General features: G+C 53.7%; 1 long non-coding RNA gene across 1 annotated transcript; it reads left to right on the top strand.

Moving 5' to 3' along the window:
- Nucleotides 1-16,924: 16,924 nt before the first annotated feature.
- Nucleotides 16,925-18,625, top strand: LOC121185203. Its single transcript, XR_005894347.1, has 3 exons — nt 16,925-17,018; nt 17,888-17,950; nt 18,489-18,625. It is a non-coding gene; the product is annotated as an uncharacterized LOC121185203 (long non-coding RNA).
- The last annotated feature ends 344 nt before the right edge of the window (nt 18,626-18,969 follow it).

Genomic DNA, 18,969 nt, shown 5'->3' with positions numbered 1-18,969 from the left:
GTGGGTTTTCGGCGGTGTCCTGATGTCCTTCTGCTCCTCTACGGTGAGTGTTCGGCGTTGTCCTGCTCCTCCTCTACGGTGGGTGTTCGGCGTTGTCCTGCTTCTCCTCTCTGATCTTTGGGTGGGTCTGCTGCTCCTTTACGGTGGGTGTTCGGTGTTCTCCTGCTGCTCCTCTGTGGTCCTGCGGTGGGTCTTCGGCGGTGTCCTGATGTCCTGCGGTGGGTTTTCTGCGGTGTCCTGCTGCTCCTCTACGATGAGTGTCCGGTGTTCTCCTGCTGCTCCTCTGGGGTCCGGCGGTGGGTTTTCGGCGGTGTCCTGATGTCCTGCTGCTCCTCTACAGTGAGTGTTCGGCGGTGTCCTGCTGCTCCTCTACGGTGGGTGTTCGGCGTTGTCCTGCTGCTCCTCTCTGATCTTTGGGTGGGTCTGCTGCTCCTTTACGGTGGGTGTTCGGTGTTCTCCTGCTTTTCCTCTGTGGTCCTGCGGTGGGTCTTCGGCGGTGTGTTGATGTCCTGCGGTGGGTTTTCTTCGGTGTCCTGCTGCTCCTCTGTGGTCCTGCGGTGGGTTTTCGGCGGTGTCCTGATGTCCTTCTGCTCCTCTACGGTGAGTGTTCGGCATTGTCCTGCTCCTCCTCTACGGTGGGTGTTCGGCGTTGTCCTGCTTCTCCTCTCTGATCTTTGGGTGGGTCTGCTGCTCCTTTACGGTGGGTGTTCGGTGTTCTCCTGCTTTTCCTCTGTGGTCCTGCGGTGGGTCTTCGGCGGTGTCTTGATGTCCTGCGGTGGGTTTTCTGCGGTGTCTTGCTGCTCCTCTGTGGTCCTGTGGTGGGTTTTCGGCGGTGTCCTGATGTCCTGCGGTGGGTTTTCGGCGGTGTCCTGATGTCCTGCTGCTCCTCTACGGTGAGTGTTCGGCGTTGTCCTGCTGCTCCTCTACGGTGGGTGTTCGGTGTTCTCCTGCTGCTCCTCTGGGGTCCTGCGGTGGGTCTTCTGCGGTGTCCTGATGTCCTGTGATGGGTTTTCTGTGCTGTCCTGCTGCTCCTCTATGATGGGTATTCGGCGGTGTCCTGCTGCTCCTCTGTGGTCCTGCGGTGGGTTTTCTGCGGTGTCCTGCTGCTCCTCTGTGGTCCTGCGGTGGGTTTTCGGCGGTGTCCTGATGTCCTGCTGCTCCTCTACGGTGAGTGTTCGGCGTTGTCCTGCTGCTCCTCTACGGTGGGTGTTCGGCGTTGTCCTGCTGCTCCTCTCTGATCTTTGGGTGGGTCTGCTGCTCCTTTACGGTGGGTATTCGGTGTTCACCTGCTGCTCCTCTGTGGTCCTGCGGTGGGTCTTCGGCGGTGTCTTGATGTCCTGCGGTGGGTTTTCTGCGGTGTCTTGCTGCTCCTCTGTGGTCCTGTGGTGGGTTTTCGGCGGTGTCCTGATGTCCTGCGGTGGGTTTTCGGCGGTGTCCTGATGTCCTGCTGCTCCTCTACGGTGAGTGTTCGGCGTTGTCCTGCTGCTCCTCTACGGTGGGTGTTCGGCGTTGTCCTGCTGCTCCTCTCTGATCTTTGGGTGGGTCTGCTGCTCCTTTACGGTGGGTGTTCGGTGTTCTCCTGCTGCTCCTCTGTGGTCCTGCGGTGGGTCTTCGGCGGTGTCCTGATGTCCTGCGGTGGGTTTTCTGCGGTGTCCTGCTGCTCCTCTACGATGAGTGTTCGGTGTTCTCCTGCCTCTCCTCTACGGTGGGTGTTCGGTGTTCTCCTGCTGCTCCTCTGGGGTCCTGCGGTGGGTTTTCGGCGGTGTCCTGATGTCCTGCTGCTCCTCTACGGTGAGTGTTCGGCGTTGTCCTGCTGCTCCTCTACGGTGGGTGTTCGGCGTTGTCCTGCTGCTCCTCTCTGATCTTTGGGTGGGTCTGCTGCTCCTTTACGGTGGGTGTTCGGTGTTCTCCTGCTGCTCCTCTGTGGTCCTGCGGTGGGTCTTCGGCGGTGTCTTGATGTCCTGCGGTGGGTTTTCTGCGGTGTCTTGCTGCTCCTCTGTGGTCCTGTGGTGGGTTTTCGGCGGTGTCCTGATGTCCTGCGGTGGGTTTTCGGCGGTGTCCTGATGTCCTGCTGCTCCTCTACGGTGAGTGTTCGGCGGTGTCCTGCTGCTCCTCTACGGTGGGTGTTCGGCGTTGTCCTGCTGCTCCTCTCTGATCTTTGGGTGGGTCTGCTGCTCCTTTACGGTGGGTGTTCGGTGTTCTCCTGCTTTTCCTCTGTGGTCCTGCGGTGGGTCTTCGGCGGTGTCTTGATGTCCTGCGGTGGGTTTTCTTCGGTGTCCTGCTGCTGCTCTGTGGTCCTGCGGTGGGTTTTCGGCGGTGTCCTGATGTCCTGCTGCTCCTCTACGGTTAGTGTTCGGCATTGTCCTGCTGCTCCTCTAAGGTGGGTGTTCGCCGTTGTCCTGCTTCTCCTCTCTGATCTTTGGGTGGTTCTGCTGCTCCTTTACGGTGGGTGTTCGGTGTTCTCCTGCTGCTCCTCTGTGGTCCTGCGGTGGGTCTTCGGCGGTGTCCTGATGTCCTGCGGTGGGTTTTCTGCGGTGTCCTGCTGCTCCTCTACGATGAGTGTTTGGTGTTGTCCTGCCTCTCCTCTACGGTGGGTGTTCGGTGTTCTCCTGCTGCTCCTCTGGGGTCCTGCGGTGGGTTTTCGGCGGTGTCCTGATGTCCTGCTGCTCCTCTACGGTGAGTGTTCGGCGTTGTCCTGCTGCTCCTCTACGGTGGGTGTTCGGTGTTCTCCTGCTGCTCCTCTGGGGTCCTGCGGTGGGTCTTCTGCGGTGTCCTGATGTCCTGCGATGGGTTTTCTGCGGTGTCCTGCTGCTCCTCTATGATGGGTGTTTGGCGGTGTTCTGCTGCTCCTCTGTGGTCCTGCGGTGGGTATTCGGCGGTGTCCTGCTGCTCCTCTGTGGTCCTGCGGTGGGTTTTCTGCGGTGTCCTGCTGCTCCTCTGTGGTCCTGCGGTGGGTTTTCGGCGGTGTCCTGATGTCCTGCTGCTCCTCTACGGTGAGTGTTCGGCGTTGTCCTGCTGCTCCTCTACGGTGGGTGTTCGGCGTTGTCCTGCTGCTCCTCTCTGATCTTTGGGTGGGTCTGCTGCTCCTTTACGGTGGGTGTTAGGTGTTCTCCTGCTGCTCCTCTGTGGTCCTGCGGTGGGTCTTCGGCGGTGTCTTGATGTCCTGCGGTGGGTTTTCTGCGGTGTCTTGCTGCTCCTCTGTGGTCCTGTGGTGGGTTTTCGGCGGTGTCCTGATGTCCTGCGGTGGGTTTTCGGCGGTGTCCTGATGTCCTGCTGCTCCTCCACGGTGAGTGTTCGGCGTTGTCCTGCTGCTCCTCTACGGTGGGTGTTCGGTGTTCTCCTGCTGCTCCTCTGGGGTCCTGCGGTGGGTCTTCTGCGGTGTCCTGATGTCCTGTGATGGGTGTTTGGCGGTGTCCTGCTGCTCCTCTGTGGTCCTGCGGTGGGTATTCGGCGGTGTCCTGCTGCTCCTCTGTGGTCCTGCGGTGGGTATTCGGCGGTGTCCTGCTGCTCCTCTGTGGTCCTGCGGTGGGTGTTCGGTGTTCTCCTGCTGCTCCTCTGTGGTCCTGCGGTGGGTTTTCGGCGGTGTCCTGATGTCCTGCGGTGGGTCTTCGGTGGTGTCCTGATGTCCTGCGATGGGTTTTCTGCGGTGTCCTGCTGCTCCTCTATGATGGGTGTTTGGCGGTGTTCTGCTGCTCCTCTGTGGTCCTGCGGTGGGTATTCGGCGGTGTCCTGCTTCTCCTCTGTGGTCCTGCGGTGGGTTTTCGGCGGTGTCCTGATGTCCTGCGGTGGGTCTTCGGTGGTGTCCTGATGTCCTGCGATGCGTTTTCTGCGGTGTCCTGCTGCTCCTCTATGATGGGTGTTTGGCGGTATTCTGCTGCTCCTCTGTGGTCCTGCGGTGGGTATTCGGCGGTGTCCTGCTGCTCCTCTGTGGTCCTGCGGTGGGTTTTCTGCGGTGTCCTGCTGCTCCTCTGTGGTCCTGCGGTGGGTTTTCGGCGGTGTCCTGATGTCCTGCTGCTCCTCTGTGGTCCTGCGGTGGGTTTTCGGCGGTGTCCTGATGTCCTGCTGCTCCTCTACGGTGAGTGTTCGGCGTTGTCCTGCTGCTCCTCTACGGTGGGTGTTCGGCGTTGTCCTGCTGCTCCTCTCTGATCTTTGGGTGGGTCTTCTGCTCCTTTACGGTGGGTGTTTGGTGTTCTCCTGCTGCTCCTCTGTGGTCCTGCGGTGGGTCTTCGGCGGTGTCTTGATGTCCTGCGGTGGGTTTTCTGCGGTGTCTTGCTGCTCCTCTGTGGTCCTGTGGTGGGTTTTCGGCGGTGTCCTGATGTCCTGCGGTGGGTTTTCGGCGGTGTCCTGATGTCCTGCTGCTCCTCTACGGTGAGTGTTCGGCGTTGTCCTGCTGCTCCTCTACGGTGGGTGTTCGGTGTTCTCCTGCTGCTCCTCTGTGGTCCTGCGGTGGGTATTCGGCGGTGTCCTGCTGCTCCCATGTGGTCCTGCGGTGGGTTTTCGGCGGTGTCTTGATGTCCTGCGGTGGGTTTTCTGCGGTGTCTTGCTGCTCCTCTGTGGTCCTGTGGTGGGTTTTCGGCGGTGTCCTGATGTCCTGCGGTGGGTCTTCTTTGGTGTCCTGATGTCCTGCGATGGGTTTTCGGCGGTGTCCTGATGTCCTGCAGTGGGTCTTCGGTGGTGTCCTGATGTCCTGCGATGGGTTTTCTGCGGTGTCCTGCTGCTCTTCTACGATGGGTGTTTGGCGGTGTCCTGCTGCTCCTCTGCGGTGAGTCTTCGGCGGTGTCATGCTGCTCCTCTCTGGTTCTTCAGTGGGTTTGCTGCTCCTCCATGATGGGTGTTCGGTGTTCTCCTGCTGCTCCTCTTTGGTCCTCGGCTGTGTCTTGCTGCTCCTCTCTTTTCCGTTGGTGGGCTTTCGGCGGTGTCATGCTGGTCCTCTATGGTGAGTCTTTCGTTGTCCTGCTGCTCCTCTACGGTGAGTGTTTGGCGTAGTCCTGCTGCTCCTCTACGGTGGGTGTTCGGCGTTGTCCTGCTCCTCCTCTACGGTGGGTCTTCGGCGGTGTCTTGATGTCCTGCGGTGGGTTTTCTGCGGTGTCTTGCTGCTCCTCTGTGGTCCTGTGGTGGGTTTTCGGCGGTGTCCTGATGTCCTGCGGTGAGTTTTCGGCGGTGTCCTGATGTCCTGCTGCTCCTCTACGGTGAGTGTTCGGCGTTGTCCTGCTGCTCCTCTACGGTGGGTGTTCGGTGTTCTCCTGCTGCTCCTCTGGGGTCCTGCGGTGGGTCTTCTGCGGTGTCCTGATGTCCTGTGATGGCTTTTCTGTGGTGTCCTGCTGCTCCTCTATGATGGGTATTCGGCGGTGTCCTGCTTCTCCTCTGTGGTCCTGCGGTGGGTGTTCGGTGTTCTCCTGCTGCTCCTCTGTGGTCCTGCGGTGGGTTTTCGGCGGTGTCCTGATGTCCTGCGGTGGGTCTTCGGTGGTGTCCTGATGTCCTGCGATGGGTTTTCTGCGGTGTCCTGCTGCTCCTCTATGATGGGTGTTTGGCGGTGTTCTGCTGCTCCTCTGTGGTCCTGCGGTGGGTATTCGGCGGTGTCCTGCTTCTCCTCTGTGGTCCTGCGGTGGGTTTTCTGCGGTGTCTTGCTGCTCCTCTGTGGTCCTGTGGTGGGTTTTCGGCGGTGTCCTGATGTCCTGCGGTGGGTTTTCGGCAGTGTCCTGATGTCCTGCTGCTCCTCTACGGTGAGTGTTCGGCGTTGTCCTGCTGCTCCTCTACGGTGGGTGTTCGGTGTTCTCCTGCTGCTCCTCTGGGGTCCTGCGGTGGGTCTTCTGCGGTGTCCTGATGTCCTGTGATGGGTTTTCTGTGGTGTCCTGCTGCTCCTCTATGATGGGTATTCGGCGGTGTCCTGCTGCTCCTCTGTGGTCCTGCGGTGGGTGTTCGGTGTTCTCTTGCTGCTCCTCTGTGGTCCTGCGGTGGGTTTTCGGCGGTGTCCTGATGTCCTGCGGTGGGTCTTCGGTGGTGTCCTGATGTCCTGCGATGGGTTTTCTGCGGTGTCCTGCTGCTCCTCTGTGGTCCTGCGGTGGGTATTCGGCGGTGTCTTGCTGCTCCTCTGTGGTCCTGCGGTGGGTTTTCGGCGGTGTCCTGATGTCCTGCGGTGGGTTTTCGGCGGTGTCCTGATGTCCTGCTGCTCCTCTACGGTGAGTGTTCGGCGTTGTCCTGCTGCTCCTCTACGGTGGGTGTTCGGTGTTCTCCTGCTGCTCCTCTGGGGTCCTGCGGTGGGTCTTCTGCGGTGTCCTGATGTCCTGTGATGGGTTTTCTGTGGTGTCCTGCTGCTCCTCTATGATGGGTATTCGGCGGTGTCCTGCTGCTCCTCTGTGGTCCTGCGGTGGGTGTTCGGTGTTCTCCTGCTGCTCCTCTGTGGTCCTGCGGTGGGTTTTCGGCGGTGTCCTGATGTCCTGCGGTGGGTCTTCGGTGGTGTCCTGATGCCCTGCGATGGGTTTTCTGCGGTGTCCTGCTGCTCCTCTGTGGTCCTGCGGTGGGTATTCGGCGGTGTCTTGCTGCTCCTCTGTGGTCCTGCGGTGGGTTTTCTGCGGTGTCCTGCTGCTCCTCTGTGGTCCTGCGGTGGGTTTTCGGCGGTGTCCTGATGTCCTGCTGCTCCTCTGTGGTCCTGCGGTGGGTTTTCGGCGGTGTCCTGATGTCCTGCTGCTCCTCTACGGTGAGTGTTCGGCGTTGTCCTGCTGCTCCTCTACGGTGGGTGTTCGGCGTTGTCCTGCTGCTCCTCTCTGATCTTTGGGTGGGTCTGATGCTCCTTTACGGTGGGTGTTCGGTGTTCTCCTGCTGCTCCTCTGTGGTCCTGCGGTGGGTCTTCGGCGGTGTCTTGATGTCCTGCGGTGGGTTTTCTGCGGTGTCTTGCTGCTCCTCTGTGGTCCTGTGGTGGGTTTTCGGCGGTGTCCTGATGTCCTGCGGTGGGTCTTCGGTGGTGTCCTGATGTCCTGCGATGGGTTTTCTGCGGTGTCCTGCTGCTCCTCTATGATGGGTGTTTGGCGGTGTTCTGCTGCTCCTCTGTGGTCCTGCGGTGGGTATTCGGCGGTGTCCTGCTGCTCCTCTGTCGTCCTGCGGTGGGTTTTCTGTGGTGTCCTGCTGCTCCTCTGTGGTCCTGCGGTGGGTTTTCGGCGGTGTCCTGATGTCCTGCTGCTCCTCTACGGTGAGTGTTCGGCGTTGTCCTGCTGCTCCTCTACGGTGGGTGTTCGGCGTTGTCCTGCTGCTCCTCTCTGATCTTTGGGTGGGTCTGCTGCTCCTTTACGGTGGGTGTTCGGTGTTCTCCTGCTGCTCCTCTGTGGTCCTGCGGTGGGTCTTCGGCGGTGTCTTGATGTCCTGCGGTGGGTTTTCTGCGGTGTCTTGCTGCTCCTCTGTGGTCCTGTGGTGGGTTTTCGGCGGTGTCCTGATGTCCTGCGGTGGGTTTTCGGCGGTGTCCTGATGTCCTGCTGCTCCTCTACGGTGAGTGTTCGGCGTTGTCCTGCTGCTCCTCTCTGATCTTTGGGTGGGTCTGCTGCTCCTTTACGGTGGGTGTTCGGTGTTCTCCTGCTGCTCCTCTGTGGTCCTGCGGTGGGTCTTCGGCGGTGTCCTGATGTCCTGCGGTGGGTTTTCTGCGGTGTCCTGCTGCTCCTCTACGATGAGTGTCCGGTGTTCTCCTGCTGCTCCTCTGGGGTCCGGCGGTGGGTTTTCGGCGGTGTCCTGATGTCCTTCTGCTCCTCTACGGTGAGTGTTCGGCGTTGTCCTGCTCCTCCTTTACGGTGGGTGTTCGGTGTTCTCCTGCTTTTCCTCTGTGGTCCTGCGGTGGGTCTTCGGCGGTGTCCTGATGTCCTGCGGTGGGTTTTCTGCGGTGTCCTGCTGCTCCTCTACGATGAGTGTCCGGTGTTCTCCTGCTGCTCCTCTGGGGTCCTGCGGTGGGTCTTCTGCGGTGTCCTGATGTCCTGCGGTGGGTTTTCGGCGGTGTCCTGATGTCCTGCTGCTCCTCTACGGTGAGTGTTCGGCGTTGTCCTGCTGCTCCTCTACGGTGGGTGTTCGGTGTTCTCCTGCTGCTCCTCTGGGGTCCTGCGGTGGGTCTTCTGCGGTGTCCTGATGTCCTGTGATGGGTTTTCTGTGGTGTCCTGCTGCTCCTCTATGATGGGTATTCGGCGGTGTCCTGCTGCTCCTCTGTGGTCCTGCGGTGGGTGTTCGGTGTTCTCTTGCTGCTCCTCTGTGGTCCTGCGGTGGGTTTTCGGCGGTGTCCTGATGTCCTGCGGTGGGTCTTCGGTGGTGTCCTGATGTCCTGCGATGGGTTTTCTGCGGTGTCCTGCTGCTCCTCTGTGGTCCTGCGGTGGGTATTCGGCGGTGTCTTGCTGCTCCTCTGTGGTCCTGCGGTGGGTTTTCGGCGGTGTCCTGATGTCCTGCGGTGGGTTTTCGGCGGTGTCCTGATGTCCTGCTGCTCCTCTACGGTGAGTGTTCGGCGTTGTCCTGCTGCTCCTCTACGGTGGGTGTTCGGTGTTCTCCTGCTGCTCCTCTGGGGTCCTGCGGTGGGTCTTCTGCGGTGTCCTGATGTCCTGTGATGGGTTTTCTGTGGTGTCCTGCTGCTCCTCTATGATGGGTATTCGGCGGTGTCCTGCTGCTCCTCTGTGGTCCTGCGGTGGGTGTTCGGTGTTCTCCTGCTGCTCCTCTGTGGTCCTGCGGTGGGTTTTCGGCGGTGTCCTGATGTCCTGCGGTGGGTCTTCGGTGGTGTCCTGATGTCCTGCGATGGGTTTTCTGCGGTGTCCTGCTGCTCCTCTGTGGTCCTGCGGTGGGTATTCGGCGGTGTCTTGCTGCTCCTCTGTGGTCCTGCGGTGGGTTTTCTGCGGTGTCCTGCTGCTCCTCTGTGGTCCTGCGGTGGGTTTTCGGCGGTGTCCTGATGTCCTGCTGCTCCTCTGTGGTCCTGCGGTGGGTTTTCGGCGGTGTCCTGATGTCCTGCTGCTCCTCTACGGTGAGTGTTCGGCGTTGTCCTGCTGCTCCTCTACGGTGGGTGTTCGGCGTTGTCCTGCTGCTCCTCTCTGATCTTTGGGTGGGTCTGATGCTCCTTTACGGTGGGTGTTCGGTGTTCTCCTGCTGCTCCTCTGTGGTCCTGCGGTGGGTCTTCGGCGGTGTCTTGATGTCCTGCGGTGGGTTTTCTGCGGTGTCTTGCTGCTCCTCTGTGGTCCTGTGGTGGGTTTTCGGCGGTGTCCTGATGTCCTGCGGTGGGTCTTCGGTGGTGTCCTGATGTCCTGCGATGGGTTTTCTGCGGTGTCCTGCTGCTCCTCTATGATGGGTGTTTGGCGGTGTTCTGCTGCTCCTCTGTGGTCCTGCGGTGGGTATTCGGCGGTGTCCTGCTGCTCCTCTGTCGTCCTGCGGTGGGTTTTCTGTGGTGTCCTGCTGCTCCTCTGTGGTCCTGCGGTGGGTTTTCGGCGGTGTCCTGATGTCCTGCTGCTCCTCTACGGTGAGTGTTCGGCGTTGTCCTGCTGCTCCTCTACGGTGGGTGTTCGGCGTTGTCCTGCTGCTCCTCTCTGATCTTTGGGTGGGTCTGCTGCTCCTTTACGGTGGGTGTTCGGTGTTCTCCTGCTGCTCCTCTGTGGTCCTGCGGTGGGTCTTCGGCGGTGTCTTGATGTCCTGCGGTGGGTTTTCTGCGGTGTCTTGCTGCTCCTCTGTGGTCCTGTGGTGGGTTTTCGGCGGTGTCCTGATGTCCTGCGGTGGGTTTTCGGCGGTGTCCTGATGTCCTGCTGCTCCTCTACGGTGAGTGTTCGGCGTTGTCCTGCTGCTCCTCTCTGATCTTTGGGTGGGTCTGCTGCTCCTTTACGGTGGGTGTTCGGTGTTCTCCTGCTGCTCCTCTGTGGTCCTGCGGTGGGTCTTCGGCGGTGTCCTGATGTCCTGCGGTGGGTTTTCTGCGGTGTCCTGCTGCTCCTCTACGATGAGTGTCCGGTGTTCTCCTGCTGCTCCTCTGGGGTCCGGCGGTGGGTTTTCGGCGGTGTCCTGATGTCCTGCTGCTCCTCTACAGTGAGTGTTCGGCGGTGTCCTGCTGCTCCTCTACGGTGGGTGTTCGGCGTTGTCCTGCTGCTCCTCTCTGATCTTTGGGTGGGTCTGCTGCTGCTCCTTTACGGTGGGAGTTCGGTGTTCTCTTGCTTTTCCTCTGTGGTCCTGCGGTGGGTCTTCGGCGGTGTCTTGATGTCCTGCGGTGGGTTTTCTTCGGTGTCCTGCTGCTCCTCTGTGGTCCTGCGGTGGGTTTTCGGCGGTGTCCTGATGTCCTTCTGCTCCTCTACGGTGAGTGTTCGGTGTTCTCCTGCTTTTCCTCTGTGGTCCTGCGGTGGGTCTTCGGCGGTGTCCTGATGTCCTGCGGTGGGTTTTCTGCGGTGTCCTGCTGCTCCTCTACGATGAGTGTCCGGTGTTCTCCTGCTGCTCCTCTGGGGTCCTGCGGTGGGTCTTCTGCGGTGTCCTGATGTCCTGTGATGGGTTTTCTGTGGTGTCCTGCTGCTCCTCTATGATGGGTATTCGGCGGTGTCCTGCTTCTCCTCTGTGGTCCTGCGGTGGGTGTTCGGTGTTCTCCTGCTGCTCCTCTGTGGTCCTGCGATGGGTTTTCTGCGGTGTCCTGCTGCTCCTCTATGATGGGTGTTTGGCGGTGTTCTGCTGCTCCTCTGTGGTCCTGCGGTGGGTATTCGGCGGTGTCCTGCTGCTCCTCTGTGGTCCTGCGGTGGGTTTTCTGTGGTGTCCTGCTGCTCCTCTGTGGTCCTGCGGTGGGTTTTCGGCGGTGTCCTGATGTCCTGCTGCTCCTCTACGGTGAGTGTTCGGCGTTGTCCTGCTGCTCCTCTACGGTGGGTGTTCGGCGTTGTCCTGCTGCTCCTCTCTGATCTTTGGGTGGGTCTGCTGCTCCTTTACGGTGGGTGTTCGGTGTTCTCCTGCTGCTCCTCTGTGGTCCTGCGGTGGGTCTTCGGCGGTGTCTTGATGTCCTGCGGTGGGTTTTCTGCGGTGTCTTGCTGCTCCTCTGTGGTCCTGTGGTGGGTTTTCGGCGGTGTCCTGATGTCCTGCGGTGGGTTTTCGGCGGTGTCCTGATGTCCTGCTGCTCCTCTACGGTGAGTGTTCGGCGTTGTCCTGCTGCTCCTCTCTGATCTTTGGGTGGGTCTGCTGCTCCTTTACGGTGGGTGTTCGGTGTTCTCCTGCTGCTCCTCTGTGGTCCTGCGGTGGGTCTTCGGCGGTGTCCTGATGTCCTGCGGTGGGTTTTCTGCGGTGTCCTGCTGCTCCTCTACGATGAGTTTCCGGTGTTCTCCTGCTGCTCCTCTGGGGTCCGGCGGTGGGTTTTCGGCGGTGTCCTGATGTCCTGCTGCTCCTCTACAGTGAGTGTTCGGCGGTGTCCTGCTGCTCCTCTACGGTGGGTGTTCGGCGTTGTCCTGCTGCTCCTCTCTGATCTTTGGGTGGGTCTGCTGCTCCTTTACGGTGGGAGTTCGGTGTTCTCTTGCTTTTCCTCTGTGGTCCTGCGGTGGGTCTTCGGCGGTGTCTTGATGTCCTGCGGTGGGTTTTCTTCGGTGTCCTGCTGCTCCTCTGTGGTCCTGCGGTGGGTTTTCGGCGGTGTCCTGATGTCCTTCTGCTCCTCTACGGTGAGTGTTCGGCGTTGTCCTGCTCCTCCTTTACGGTGGGTGTTCGGTGTTCTCCTGCTTTTCCTCTGTGGTCCTGCGGTGGGTCTTCGGCGGTGTCCTGATGTCCTGCGGTGGGTTTTCTGCGGTGTCCTGCTGCTCCTCTACGATGAGTGTCCGGTGTTCTCCTGCTGCTCCTCTGGGGTCCTGCGGTGGGTTTTCGGCGGTGTCCTGATGTCCTGCTGCTCCTCTACAGTGAGTGTTCGGCGGTGTCCTGCTGCTCCTCTACGGTGGGTGTTCGGCGTTGTCCTGCTGCTCCTCTCTGATCTTTGGGTGGGTCTGCTGCTCCTTTACGGTGGGTGTTCGGTGTTCTCCTGCTTTTCCTCTGTGGTCCTGCGGTGGGTCTTCGGCGGTGTCTTGATGTCCTGCGGTGGGTTTTCTTCGGTGTCCTGCTGCTCCTCTGTGGTCCTGCGGTGGGTTTTCGGCGGTGTCCTGATATCCTGCTGCTCCTCTATGATGGGTGTTTGGCGGTGTCCTGCTGCTCCTCTGTGGTCCTGCGGTGGGTATTCGGCGGTGTCCTTCTGCTCCTCTACGATGTATCTGTGGCGTTTTCTTGCTGCCCCTCTACAGCGGGTGTTCGGCATTGTCCTGCTGCTCCTCTCTGCTCCTTTGGTTTGTCTAGGGCAAAGGACCAGAGAGTAACAGCAGGACAACACCGAAGGGGTGTTTTCCTTTTGCTCCTCTGCAGTGTGTCTCCGGCGGTGTCCTGCGTCTCCTCTACGATGGGTCTTCGGCGTTGTCTTGCTGCTCCTCTACGATCGGTCTCCGGCGGTGTCTTGCTGCTCCTTAACGGTGGGTGTTTGGTGTTTTCCTGCTGCTCCTCTGGGGTCCTGCAGTGGGTGTTCGGCGTTGTCCTGCTGCTCCTCTCTGATCTTTGGGTGGGTCTGCTGCTCCTGTACGGTGGGTGTTCGGTGTTCTCCTGCTGCTCCTCTGTGGTCCTGCGGTGGGTTTTCGGCGGTGTCCTGATGTCCTGCGGTGGGTCTTCGGTGGTGTCCTGATGTCCTGCGATGGGTTTTCTGCGGTGTCCTGCTGCTCCTCTACGATGGGTGTTCAGTATTCTCCTGCTGCTCCTCTTTGGTCCTCGGCTGTGTCTTGCTGGTCCTCTCTTTTCCGTTGGTGGGCTTTCGGCGGTGTCATGCTGGTCCTCTATGGTGAGTCTTTCGTTGTCCTGCTGCTCCTCTACAGTGAGTGTTCGGCGCTGTCCTGATGTCCCGCGGTGGGTTTTCTGCGGTGTCCTTCTGCTCTTCTACGATCGGTGTTTGGTGTTCTCCTGCTGCTCATCTCTTATCTTTCGGTGGGTCTGCTGCTCCTATACGGTGGGTGTTTGGCGGTGTCATGCTGCTCCTCTCTGGTCTTTCGGTGGGTCTGTTGCTCCTCTACGATGGGTGTTCGGTGTTCTCCTGCTGCTCCTCTTTCGTCCTCGGCGGTGTCCTGCTGGTCCTCTACGGTGAGTTTTTGACGTTGTCCTGCTGCTCCTCTACGGTGGGTCTGCGGCGGTGTCCTGCTGCTTCTCTCCGGTGGGTGTTCGGTGGGTCTCCTGCTCCTGTACGACGGGTGTTCGGTGTTCTCTTGCTGCTCCTCTGTGGTCCTGCAGTGGGTTTTCGGCGGTGTCCTGAATTCCTGTGGTGGGTTTTCTGCTGTGTCCTGCTGCTCCTCTACGGTGGGTGTTTGATGTTCTCCTGCGGTGGGTCTTCGGCGGTGTCCTGCTGCTCCTCTAGGATGGGTGTTTGGTGTTCTCCTGCTGCTCCTCTACGGTGAGTGTTTGGCGTTGTCCTGCTGCTCCTCTACGGTGGGTCTTCCGTGTTGCCCTGCTGCTCTTCCTGCTGCCTGTCTTATTTTACTGTAAATTATTATATTTAGCAATGACTTGACTTGACCCATGAACAGCCATGTTTTACAATAACAACATTTATATTATAACAATCTCCAACTCGAACATTGCAAAAACAATTTAGAAATTGAAGTTATCAGAAATTAAATATACTCTATATACATAAAATTTTCTCAGCAAGCAGGTGCAGCTGCAGGGGACACCAATTTGCTCATTCCCCACACAGTAATATGATAGATAATAGAAAACCGCTTAGCGCCCCCCATGTGATGCCTCCCGGGCGACTGCCCGGTTTGCAGACTGCCCCAGACTGCCACTGTTTGTAAGTGCCTCTTTTGATGAGTTATTGTGCGTTGGAGGAAGAGAATTATGGGAATGACATTCAGAGAACTTATAACAGTTTAAATTTTCAGGAGATAAGTGGTGTTTAGTAAATTAGGCTTATGCCACATAGAAGGATGGACCTCAACTCTTTGGATCAAGTCCAACGTTATGTGCATTCAAATATCTAATGAAGCCTAATGACAATGTAGAAAGTTAGCGTTACTGTTTAAACCACATTTAATTTATCTAAACGTTACATTAACATGAACTATCACAATGTCCCGATTTTTGTTACAATGCACAATAACACAATACACTGAAACCTGGTCACCTGTCGGAAACATTTAACAAGTGTCTTTACATTAACGCATGAGTTAACAGTGGTTAACACAGGTTAACAGAAGTCACCAGTTCGGCGGAGCCAGGTACTGTTAACATAGCAAATGTTAAAGTTAGTGCTAGCTCATTAGCTTGATTAGAGAACTGCATCTGCATTTCATATAAACTGTGATAGTCATTGTGATGCTAATTGTCTCCACTTGTCTGCTCAGAACACAGAGGAATAAACGCACCAACGTTTAAAATTAATTAAAACTGGAAAGCATTAAGAAAATAAACATTTACTTTAAGAAAAAAATGAATACCAGAATTTTTTTATTGTCTGTTGGTACAACTAACGGAAGAAGACAATGTAATTACGGTGAACTTATGAAAACAAGCCGACAAACAACATAACAGTCTGTGAAAATGCCTACTCCACTGACAAAGACAAATAATAGTATTTACAAAACAACTGAATCAAAACAAACAAATTCAGCGGGAGTTTCTTTAACACGACAGACTTAACGACTGTATATAAAGATCTTTATAAACAGCCACCGAACAGACCTCACTGATGTCAAGTACAAATATGTGTTTACATTATAATACCTGGGTAATTTTCAGTGACTTCTAAACTGTGACAGGATAATGAAGACGAGTAGTTCAGCGCTGCTTTACTGGTCATTTCATTGGGTTCACTTCGACGGTGTCCTGCTGCTCCTCTTTGGTCCTGCTGTGGGTGTTTGGCAGTGTCCTGCTGCTCCTCTGATGTCCTGCGGTGGGTCTTTTGCGGTGTCCTTCTGGGTGTTCAAAGTTGTCCTGCTGCTTGTCGACGATGGGTCTTCGGTGGTTTCCTGCTTCTCTTCTTCGGTGGGTCTTCGGCGGTGTCCTGCTGCTTCTCTCTGGTCCTTCGGCGGGTCTTCGACGTTGTCCTACTGGTCCTCTAAGGTGGGAGCAGCATAAAAGTTTAAATTTTCAGGAGATAAGTGGTGTTTTGTAAATCGGGCTTATGTCACATAGAAGGACGGACCTTCAACTCTTTGGATCAAGTCCAACGTTGTGTGCATTCAAATATCTAATGAAGCCTAATGACAATGTAGAACATTAACGTTACTGTTTAAACCACATTTAATTTACCTAAACGTTACATTAACATGAACTATCACGATGTCCTGATTTTTGTTACAATGCACACTAACACAATACATTTCATATAAACTGATAGTCATTGTGATGCTGTCTCCACTTCTCTGCTCAGAACACAGAGGAATAAGCGCACCAACGTTTGAGCTGCACTGTACACATTTTATTGAACTCAAAACTGTATATAAAGTTAATTAAAACTGGGAAGCATTAAGAAAATAAACATTTACTTTAAGAAAAAACTGTATACCAGAATCCTTTTATTGTCTGTTGGTACAACTAACGGAAGAAGACAGTGTAATTACGGTGAACTTATGAAAACAAGCCGACAAACAACATAACAGTCTGTGAAAATGCCTACTCCACTGACAAATAAAGACAAATAATAGTATTTACAACACAACTGAATCAAAACAAATTCAGCGGGGGTTTCTTTAACACAACAGACCACAACAGCCACTGAACAGACCTCACTGATGTCAAGTACAAATATGTGTTTACATTATAATACCTGAGTAATTTTCAGTGACTCCTAAACTGTGACAGGATAATGAAGACGAGTAGTTCAGAGCTGCTTTACAGGTCATTTCATCAGGTTCACTTCGTCGGTGTCCTGCTGCTCCTCGACTGTAGGTCTTCGTCGGTGTCCTGCTGCTCCTCGACTGTAGGTCTTCGTCGGTGTCCTGCTGCTCCTCGACTGTGGGTCTTCGTCGGTGTTCTGCTGCTCCTTTGCTCCTGTGTGACGTCATAAAGCGATGATTTGCTTCAGCGCCATTGATCTTTAGGAGCCAATCAGCTCGCTCACTTTCTATCACTATGGCGACTACTGTACATCAAGTACCTCTCAGCCTCTTAAAGTGACTCTTTGTACTTGATAAGTTATCGTGCTTTGGAGGAAGAGAATTATGGGAATGACATTCAGAGAACTTATAAAAGTTTAAATTTTCAGGAGATAAGTGGTGTTTTGTTAATCGGGCTTATGTCACATAGAAGGATGGACCTCAACTGTTTGGTCCAACGTTATGTGCATTCAAATATATAATGAAGCCTATTGACAATGTAGAAAGTTAACGTTACTGTTTAAACCACATTTAATTTACCTAAACGTTACGTCAGCATGAACTATCACGATGTCCCGATTTTTGTTACAATGCACAGTAGGGCGATTCCGCCAAAAGAGTGACACTTCCGTCCCCAGCATATTATTGTAAATTAAATGTATAAATTATTATTAAAAAGGCATCTAAAACACTGATACATAGCATTTCTTCTCTCATTCTATCTACACTTGTAAAACAAAAGTTTTACAAAAACGTCATTATAGTTTGGCTAGAATTCACATTTCAGTGCAATCCTCAGGTTTTCACTCATTGCTGTCACACTGTAAAAAGTCCTTCAATTGTGCTGTCTATAGGAATTTATTTTATTTTCCTCCAATAAATTAATTCCCTTTTCTTTTTGAATTAATTTAAGTTACACATAAGTGAAAAGTGTGAATATTTTGGTAACTTATTATTATCTATCATAAGACTGATTTTACTGAACTTCACAATAAATTGTTTGTACAAAACTCCATTAAAGGGTTTAGGTCCAAAATAAAACGTCACGTCCGGGTCACGACCAGGTCACGACCCTCCCACATGAAGCAGCAGAAGAACGAGACCTTTTCACATTATCACCTGTACTGGACCAGTGCCATGTTTTCGGGTTTGTGTCGAGTCTTTGAGGGCTACATACAACGCACAACACATGTAAGTAACTATTTACATCGCTTAAAGTTAGGTTTTAGCTGAATGAGCACGCATGTAGTGCACTATAAAATGCAAAAGCGTCGCCCGGTGACATCCAGTAACGTTAAGTTTGCTAATGATGCAGGCGCCTTGAGGCCTCACGGAAAGTCTAACATTAAAGTTAAATTCTATCGCTAACGTTAACGTAGGATCGGTATGTGTGAGATACATTTCCAAATACTGTTTCTACTTAGTTTGCGGATTTTTTTTTTTTATCGTCCTCTTGTTCGTTTAACGAGTTTTAATTAATCGGCCTTTCTTACTGTGGCAGTAATACCTGGATTTTGGATGGCAGAGTAATGTCAAAGTAGGCCTAACTGAGAACATTTACACTGACAGAGAAAGTAGAGATGTAGAGATGAAGATCAGCTTGATTTTCTTAATTTCACATGCGTATTGGCTTTGAATAAGGTCTTAAATAGTCTTTGGCATGCGATTATTGATATTTTTACATGTGCAGTAAGGCCTTAAATATTTTCTTTTTTTTTTTTAAAGGAGTACTTTCTCACTTAGTGTCATCAAAAAACAAGGGCTAATTAAAAATACTTTTTCAGAGACTGTTGGTTTAAATGGGACTGCTACACAAAAACGTATGACCATTACATACTACTATAGTACATGATTAAATTAAATATTCTCAGTAATTGTTGGTTGCAAATGAATTGCATGTCTTAACTTAATCTGTAGATATATTTGTGTGAAATCTACTGAAATATTTTGAAACCATTTGTTCAAGTAAAAAGATTAAAGTTTTATTTGCATTGCAGTGACATCAATTATCCTGATATTTCCATAAATGAACTCTTCTTTCATTTGTGTTGCTTCTTCAGAAGACCATCAGATCCACTGGGAGGAGCAGTTCCTGGAGTTGCTAAGCTCTTGGTGGAACTGAGGTAAATGTTTTAGAGGTTTGTTATCTGTTATGTGTCATTTAGAGGAATTAAGGTATCCAAAACAGAGTGGTGGGGTGGTGGGGATGGGGAAGGGGGATTACTATTGATATTAATAATTAACTGTCGACCACTAATAAGAATTTTGACCCACTGATACTATAAGTTAAACAACAATAATAAATAAAATCCAATAATCTATTTGATGGCAGATAAAGATATGTCCATGAGCATGGTATGTAGAGAGGGTGTTCAGGAGCTACTGGCCTCCGAAGAACAACTGAGAGCTGCTGCTGCTGCATCAGATTTGTTGAGCGAGTTAACGCAGGCCAGCAACAGCAGTCAGTTCTTTCATGTCAAATGCTGTGGTCAGGTGTCCCTGTTTTAATTTAATGTTTTAAGAGTATACAGTGTAGATTGTACTTTGAAGGTGTTCTATGATGCACTTTAAGATGAGGTCAGAAGTTTCTGTAATTTTTCATGTTAAAATGTTTACAACATTAATGTTTACATATTAACATTTGCGGCGGTCGTGGCGCAGCAGGTTAAGAGTGCGGCTGTTGGACTTTGGACTGCCCGGAGGGTCGCCGGTTCAATTCCTTGACCAAGCACAATGGATATGCACAACGGATATGGGTGGTGGTGAAGGAGACGCACCCCCCCACCTCTGCGACCCCAGCTCCCCGGGCTCCTCACTAGGGAAGCCCCCTGCCACAGCGTCTCTAGTGCATGTGCATGCTTGTGTGTTTTGTTCACTTGGTGTGGGTAAAATGCAGAGAGCAATTTACCCAGCTTTATTTTTTAATAAAGGAAAAACTTAACTTATTAAAATTACAGAAACCTAGTTGTTTGGATATGGCAGCTGTTATACAGTAATAAACGTTGGAAACGAATAACTCTCTTTCCTTATTTATTAAAGTTATGTCAGTGCTAACTAATTATTTGAAGTGGATTGCAGAAATAATTTGTCTAAATTAATGAGAGGAAATTAATTCAAATCAAAAATTTAAAAATTTAATTTT

This window comes from Toxotes jaculatrix, chromosome 7, assembly GCF_017976425.1.
Source record: "Toxotes jaculatrix isolate fToxJac2 chromosome 7, fToxJac2.pri, whole genome shotgun sequence".
NCBI classification, from domain to species: domain Eukaryota; kingdom Metazoa; phylum Chordata; class Actinopteri; family Toxotidae; genus Toxotes; species Toxotes jaculatrix.
This window is presented reverse-complemented; position numbering and strand designations above follow the sequence as displayed.